Source organism: Pseudopodoces humilis, chromosome 23 (genome assembly GCF_049639895.1).
Source record: "Pseudopodoces humilis isolate 2021_Gansu_Grassland_sample_001 chromosome 23, ASM4963989v1, whole genome shotgun sequence".
Lineage (NCBI taxonomy): Eukaryota > Metazoa > Chordata > Aves > Passeriformes > Paridae > Pseudopodoces > Pseudopodoces humilis.
The window spans coordinates 5,518,706-5,527,358 of record NC_142222.1 but is presented as its reverse complement, the minus strand read 5'-3'; positions in this window follow the sequence as shown (position 1 = coordinate 5,527,358).

The following is an 8,653-nucleotide window of genomic DNA, read 5'->3' as shown; positions in this document are numbered from 1 at the left end:
CGGGGGGACCCCGCCAGCAGCGCTCCAAGGAGGGGGTCCCCGCCTCTTCGGCGTTAAAGAGGAGGTGTCCCCCCTCCCGCCCGCGGAGGGATGGACCCGGGGGGTGCCGGAGGTTGGGGTGGGTGAGGGGGGCTCTGCCGCGGGCCCCCCCCGCCTGTGCCGGGCCGGGCTGGGCGCTCCGGTGCCCGCTCGCCCGGCCCGAGCCGCATCGGGCTCCGCTGGGTGCCAGCGAGGGGAGGGCGGCAGGGGGAGGCGCCGCCTTCCTCCTCCTCCTCCTCCTCCTCCTCCTCCTCCTCCTCTTCTTCCTCCTCCTCCTTCTCCTCGCAGCCCCCACCTCCCGCTTGCCGAGCCCCCCGGCAGTTCCAGCCGCCCCCCAACCCGACCCCCCGGCTGGTGGAATTTGGGAGGTTCGGGCCCCTCCCAGGCACGGCGGGGTGCGGAGAGGAGCAGCCGGGCTTGGCCACTCCTGGCCACCCTTGCGGGGTGTCCCTGCGCCCCCTCTGTGTCCCCTGTCCCCCTCTGTGTGGGGGTCACGCTGTCACCCCCTCCCGGCGGGCTGGGCGGGTATTGGGGACCCCCTGGGCTGGGGGATCAGTCACCCCTTCCCTCCCTGGCTCCCTCCACACCTCGGCACATCCCGGGATCGTGTCCTGCAGGGCCTGGAGATGCTCCCAGCACGGCTGGGGAGGGATTCCCTTATCCCGGCTCGCTGCAGCCGGGCAGGAGTTGGGGTTTTGGGGCAGCAGCGCTCCTGGGAATGCCACACTCCCCTCAAGTGCCCATTTGGGGGCTGAGACCCCATTCCCAGCCATCCCCTACATTCCCACCAAGGCTGGCTGGGGTTTTCCTGCCCACACCAAGCTCGGGTGCCTCCCCTCTCCCTGCTCTGCTCCCATCCATTCCCGCACCTCCCTTTCCCAGGAAACCTCGGCCAGCACGTTCCTCCTGGCAGCCTCATTCGCAGTGGAAGTGCACAAGACATCTCCATTAACGCCAAAATAATTCACGGCAATTAATGGGATTGACCTTGAGCAGTGACAGGAGCTGGAGATGCCCCCAGGAAGAGGCTGAGGGGGAGGATGGATCTCCCCGAGGGTCCCCAGCACCTCTGGCTGCTGCTGGCTGAGCTTTGGAAACAGCGCCGAGGAACGGCAGGACCAGGCTGAGGAAGAGGAGGGAGACGGGATGTGCCTCGAACCCCGCCACCTGGAATTCTGCAGGAATGGCTGAGCATTGTTTTGGAGCGGCCCCGCCACCTCCCAGGCGCTCGCTGCTTGTTTCCATAAAAATCCCATGATTTATAAACCAATCTCCCAATTGCTTCAGGAGGGGAGGGCTGAATCCCGGGCTGCATCCCCAGGGATGAATCCCCAGGGATGAATCCCCAGGGATGGCACCGAGGATGGAGCGAGGCAGTGCCCAACCCATGATTTCCTCCTCCCCAGCCTGCCCAGGTGGGACAAAGCCTCAGTTTCCCCTGGCATTGGGAAGCCGGGGATGATGGCACGAGCACGCCCCATCCTTCCCCGCCTTGGGATGCTTTTCCCACTGATGGATGAGGGCTTTTAGAGAGGGATGTTTGGGTGCGATCCCTCCTGCGCTCCCGCGGCGCCTCTGGCAGGTTCTTGGCAGCACCGCTGGGAGATTTTTCAGCCGCTCCAGAAAGGAGTATTTTTACCCCAGCTGGATTTTATTTATGACTCCCGCGCTGGGAAGGGCAGGAGCCGGGCTGGGATCTCATTCCTGAGTGAGGAGCAAGGCCAGGGGCAGATGCCGGGGATAAATCCCGTTATTTCAGCAGGAGCTGGGGCAGGGAAGGGCAAAATTGAGCCCCAGAACGAGGCCCCAGGTGGGGTGTGGGGACCCACCTGAGCAACTCCTGGATGGATTTTCCGAGGAGTTATCCCAAAAAGCGCTGAGGGATGTGAAGGCAGGATCGGGTCTGGCTTCCCCAAGCACCCCCGGGCATCTCGGGAGCAGCAGCTCCATCCCGCTCACCCCATGGCCTTCACTCCCAAAAACACCGCTCAGAGCTGGGTGTTGCGGGCTGGAGGCGCTTCCCAGGCGGAGAATTCCCGGCTGTGGGAGCCAATGCCAGGGATCCGGTGCCAGAGAGCATCGCCGGCCTCTCCCGGTAATCCCTGGCCGGCGTTTCACCTGCCCTAATCCCGGGACAGCACTAATCGCTGGGATAACGGCGCTAATCACCCGAGGCAGCCCTAATCCCTGTGGGAGCCGCTCCCGGGACCCCCGGGAATGGCACCGGGAAGGAGCCGCTTCCCCTTTGCCCGGGGAAACTGAGGCACGCGCACCCCCTTTTCCAGCTTTGCTGCTTCCAAGGGTTTGTTGGGATGATGAGATGGATCCACCGAGAGCTCCTGGAGCGCAAATCCCTCCTCTGGGTGCATCGGAAGGAAAACACATCCCAAACCCCGCTTTTGCCAATTTTGCCAAGATCTTTGCACCTGGAGCTGTTCTTTTTCACCCCCAGGACCCTCCAAAGAAGATAAATCCCCTAAAAACCAGAAAAAATTAATCCAAACGCAAGGAGAATCAAAGCCTCACTCCAAGCCTCCGGTTTTCCCAATAATGGGAAAATATATTGGAAATATATTTTTATTATATTAAAATATATATTTTTATTATATATTTTATTATATTACATTTTTATATTAATATATATAAAATATATATAATGGAGTCATGATGTATAAAAATATATATTAATATATCATATATATATAATAGAGCCGTGATATATATAAATATATATAACATATTAAATTATATTTATATTTATAAATATAAATTTATATATTAATATATCATATATATAATAGAGCTGTGATATATATAAATATATATAATATTAAATTATATTCATATTTAGACATATAAATTTATATATTAATATATCATATATAATAGAGCTGTGATATATAAATATATATAACATATTAAATTATATTTATATTTATACATATAAATTTATATATTAATATATCATATATATAATAGAGCTGTGACATATATATAAATATATAATATACTAAATTATATTTATATTTATAAATATAATGGGAAATAATTTCCAATAATGCAGGCAGGGAAGTTCCTTGGTAGTGGCTGGAGGATCCCAGCCCAGCCCCACAGCCAGCCCTGGGTGGGAGCTGAGTGGCTGATCCTGAAACACGATGAAAAATACTCAATTCCTTCAATACTCAATGAAAAATCTCAATTCCTTCCCTTCCAGAGCACTGCCCGAAACCCATTTGTATCCTCAGCCCTTCCTTCTATAGCCCTGATAATGACAGAAATAGAGAAATCCCGTAATTGCCATAAATTCATTTTATGTGATTATTTCTAAGGAGATGGGGGAAGGAATAATAAAAAAAATTAAAAAATAATAAAAAAAAAAGCCTTTTATTGTTATTAATTGTCCAGCTGGATTCATGGTTTGTTCTGTGGATCCATGGCTCTGTCACAGGTCCCAGAGGCCATCCCAAGGTTCTCCCATGAAAATGGATGGGAAAAGCAAAATAAAAAGGCTGAAATATTTCACTCCTGAGCTGCTGCAGGTCCTGAGCACATCCCAGAAAATTGGCCTGACTTTTGGGTGCCCCAAAGAGTGCAAAGGCACATTAGGTATTGAATGCAATATTTATAATATTAAAATGAATATTTCAGTAGCCCCATAAAAGGAGAGGAAGGAAGAAGCGAAGCAGTGGCGCCAAAGCCGCTCCTTCCTGCAAGATAAAAATGTTTCATTTTGCTTTTACTGCTCAGATTTGTCCCTGCCTCGACTTTTACGTTCTATTAAAATATTAATTTCAGGGTGGAACGCAGGAATTTAATATTTTAGCTGATTTAATAAGTCAATATTATCAAAGCTGGGGGGTTGGGGATGTCTCAGAGGAGAACATCTCAATAGACCAGCAGTGACATTATTTCCCTTTTCCTTCAAAAAAATTTTTATCCCAGGGGGAAATTTCTCCATTTCCGCTTTTACCTCTACTTTTGAGAGGAAAAAAAATGCCAAGGATGGGTTCCCCAGTGTTTAAATTGCTGTGTGCAGGGGCTGGGCTGTGGTTTGTGTGCATCCAGAGCTCCTTGACACTTCCCAACATCCTCAAAATCCAGGGAATTGATGAGCACCCCCTTCCTCCAGCATCAGGGAATCAAAGCACCTAATTAGAGCAGCTCGTTAGGAGGGTTGGTTATCTTGGCAGGCAGAGAGGCCAACAAGAGAGTTTATTTCCTTGGCTTGCTGTTTGTTTTGAGTTTTTTTTTCTTTAATAAATAAATAAGTTTAAAAATGTGGAGGTTTGGAGTTGGATTTAAGCACTGGATGTGTTCAAAAGCGGCTCCTCTGAAGCCAGGGCTGGCCGTGGACATCTGGGATTGGGAGCAGTGGGGTGAGGACCAGAACATCGTTTTCTCCTCATTTTGGAGGGGTGCAGGAGGAATTTTCAGCATGGTGAGGACCAGCCCATCATTTTATTTTCATTTTGGAGGCACTGAAGGCATTTGCAGCACCTCAGTCAGGTTCTTCAAGTGAGCAAGGCCCAGCAGATGCTGATAAAACCCAAAAGCAGCAGGTCCTGCTTTAAACAAAGCCCATTTTACCTCCGGACCCTGAGCTTTTTTATGGACAGGATCCCAAACATATAAAGAGATAAAAACTGAAGAATCCCTTCATCCATCCATCCATCCATCCATCATCCACCATCCATCATCCATCATCCATCATCCATCCATCCATCCATCCATCCATCCATCCATCATCCATCCATCCATCCATCCATCCATCATCCACCATCCATCATCCATCATCCATCATCCATCATCCATCCATCCATCCATCCATCTTCCATCCATCATCCATCCATCCATCATCCATCCATCCATCATCCATCCATCCATCATCCATCCATCCATCCATCATCCATCCATCCATCCATCCATCCATCCATCCATCCATCCATCCATCATCCATCCATCATCCATCCATCATCCATCCATCATCCATCCATCCATCCATCCATCATCCATCCATCATCCATCCATCCATCCATCCATCCATCCATCATCCATCCATCCATCCATCCATCATCCATCCATCCACCCCTCCTCTCCTGTCCCCTCTCTCCCCATGGCCACTGTCCCCTTTCCAGCTGTCATTCCCTTTCCAGGGGTTCCAGAGCCCCTTTTCCCTCTCCCCTGGCACCTCCTGGCTGGGGCTGTGCCCATCCCCGAGAGCCTCCTCGTCCCCTTCCTGGGCGTGTCCCAGCAGTGCTTTTCCATCTGGGACAGAGATAGCTGAGCATCCCAGCCTGATTTTGGTTTTGGGGTGCATTGGGATCGGTTTGCTCCATCCCACAGCCTGATTTGGGTTTTGGGGTGCACTGGGATCAGTTTGCTCACGGTCCCACCACCACCATGAGTGTCACCTACACTGGGCACTCTGCTGCACCCCAAACCCCACCCAAAACCCCAAAACCCCAACACCAGCAGCAGGAGCCAGGGTGTGGTTCCCATTTTCACTCTGTGCCTCCTCCCAGAGGATTTTAACACTGACACTTCCCAACGGAATCTCCCCCCAGGGCTGGCAGAGCGAGCAAGGAGGGATCAAAACCCCCCAAATTCCCCCTGGAGCTCCACTGAGGGCAGAGGAACCCTGGCTTTGATCCCAGAGCTCCATCCCAGCGCCCGCCCGGCTGCCGTGTCCAGAGGGAAAACACGGGAGCAGCTGCTGGACCAGCTGGGTCAGCCTAATGGCCATCCCATAATGGCCATCCCATAATGGCCATCCCATAATGGCCATCCCATAATGGCCATCCCATAATGGCCAGGGAGTCCTGGGACTGCAGGATCCCAGCTGGATCCATTAAAATCCCTGCCATTAGCCAGTCCAGCTGGGATTTGGGCTGTTCCCGTCCCTCCTGGAGGGGCAGGGCCCCCATGGAAGGAGCATTTAGGAACATGAATTTTTCAGGAGCTCGTTTAGCAGCGAACATCTTCCCAGCTGGCTCTGGGAGAAAAGGATTAACCCCTTGGGGTGGGGATGGAGGGGGCAGATCCCGAGTGGCAACAGGGCTGTTGGGATTTGGGGTGGAAAAGGCAGAATTAGGAGCAGGGGATGGGTTTGGCTCCTCGTTTTCCTCTCCGGGACCAGGGGGATGGCAACAGGAATTTGTGTCTCACCCAAAATATCCCTGAAACAAGCAGGAAAATCCCTCATGGTGCACCTGGGAGGCAAAACCTGCCGGGAAATGCACTCAGAGGGCTTTTCCATCCCCTGGATGCCCCATCCCCTGCTCGGAGCCTCTGGGATCCCAGGCGAGGCCGGATCTGCCGGGAAGGAGCCACCAGCAGGACTGGGAGGCGTCGGGGAAAATTGCATTTGAAGCACAGCCAGTGCTGGAGTCTGGAATAATTATAGCAGCGGGGTCAAAAGAGCCTCCTGCAATGTCGTTTCCCTGCTCAATAGGCAGCAGCTGCTTAAAATAAAATAAAAAATAAACCCAGAAAGTCCACGCAAGGGAAGGGTGGGGAACGGCCGGGAGAAAAGGAGGATTCTCCAGTGGGATAATGGCTGGGCTGTCTCGGGGAAAGAATTGGGCTTTTCTGTGAACTCTGCTGTTTCTAGCAATGATTTCTCCAAGAACTCAGAGGTTTTTTAAATGAAACTGCCCAGCCCTTGGTGGTGTCTGGCCAAAAATCACTGCGGGGTTGGGACAGGTGGGCAGGGCTCAGCTGAAGCGCCTGTGGTGAGGGTGTGATTGCTCCTTGACATCGACCTGCTCGTGGGGCTGGCTCTGGGGAGCGATTTGCTGTCTTCAGCCTTTTCAGACCCTCTGGGAGTGAGGGGAGCATCTGCTGGGTTATCCCGTCCTTCCTCAGCCTCCTCCTCCTCCTCCGTGGCTGCAGCCGGATTCTGGCTCTGGCTTTGGGCAAAGGCAGGAAAGCAAATCCCCCTCTGGGACCGCGGGGTTGGATGCTCGGAATGGCCCCAAATGAGGTTCTTTTCCTACTTTTTGGCCAAAGCTGCTGGAGCTTGACCTTGAATCAGTGTCTGGTTCCCTCCTGGCAACCCCGACCTGACGGGTTTCCAGCACAATAAAACCGGGAGCTGGGTGAGCTCCTGTCCAGCCCGGGGTCCAGGGAGCTCGGCTGGCACCCCAAATCTCCCAAATGCCCTCCAGGGGATGGCCAGGCTGGAGGGGAGGGGGTGCAGGTGAATTTTGGGGACACCCAGCAGCAGTGAAAGGGGAGCCTGGGGAAGGGAGGGAAGCGAAGAGCCCCTTCCCATCCCCGCTGCTCTCCCAAATCTCCCGGCTGATGCTCCTCATTCCCTGTTTGCAGCCTCACCACGGCGCTGATGGAATCAAGGACCCCTCTGGAGGCTCCTTTGCCCCACGGGGAGCCACGGTCCGAGCCTGACTCCGGCACGGCGGCATCACATGGAGGATATTGAATTATTTCCCTGCCTTTTTCTGGGAATTGCCAGTTAAGGCTCTTAGGCAGGGCTCACTCCCAGCTCCTAATCTCATTCACCTGCCATTTACCCTGGGAGCAGAGCATGAGGCAGCCTTGCCTTCCCAGGATCCACAGATATGGGGGATCACATTGCTAATTAGAGGGAATAATCAATATTTACCGGTGGGATCACATCACTTATGAGAGGGAATAATCAATATTTACCAGGGGTGCTGCAAACTGCAGAGCAGGGCAATTCCAGGTGTATGGAGCTGGGCTGCAGCAAAGGGAAAAATGGGTCCTGGAGCTCCAAAACTCCTCAAGAAAGGAAATGGAAAAGCAGAAATTGGGGTTTATTGTGAGTGTGGATTAATCACACTAATTAAAAATTAAAATCATTACCCAGTTACCCAGCTAAGCACCCAAAACATCAGCCTGGCACCTGGGAGTCTCCAGGGAATGTTCTCCCAACCTCCAGGACTTCTGGGCCCTAAAACCAGATTTGGGAACACCAAAACCATTTCCAAGCTCGATCCAGCTTGGCCGAGTTTCTCATGAAATAAGGAGAGAAGGAATCTGACAGTTTGGGTTTTTCATTGGCTTTGTCCTGAAATCCCTTCTCCACTTCCAAGTTGCCTTCAGGGATGCTGGAAATACCCTGAAATCCAAGCAGCCCCCCTCAAATCCCTTCCTCACAGCCCTCAAAGTTATCATTTAATTAAATACGACCCAAAATGCTTTGATTAGGGCCCAAGACAGAAATCTCTCCTTTTTTCAAACCTATTAACGAAAAATAAAAGCCCCAAAAGCCGTGGGGGTGGAAATTCCCATCAGTTTTGAGGCAAAACAGGGATGAAGCAGCATCAGGAATGGATGTGGTGCCACGGAGGCAGAAGGAGGAGAGCTCTGTATGAGAAATTCTCTTTCCCCCGTTTATATTTTGCTACATTTTGATTATTTTTTTCGGCTGAAAAGCTTAAAAAAAAAAACCAAAGGAAGGTTTTTTAACACCTTCCCGGAGGGCTTCAGCTCCCTGCCGAAAATAGGGAGGGTGCCGACACCCACTCCATGACTCCTCCCGTCCTCAGTTCCATTTTATAAATATATATATATATATATATAATTTTTTTTTTTGTGCTATTGATATGATTTCCCTTTTTTTTTTCTCCTGGCT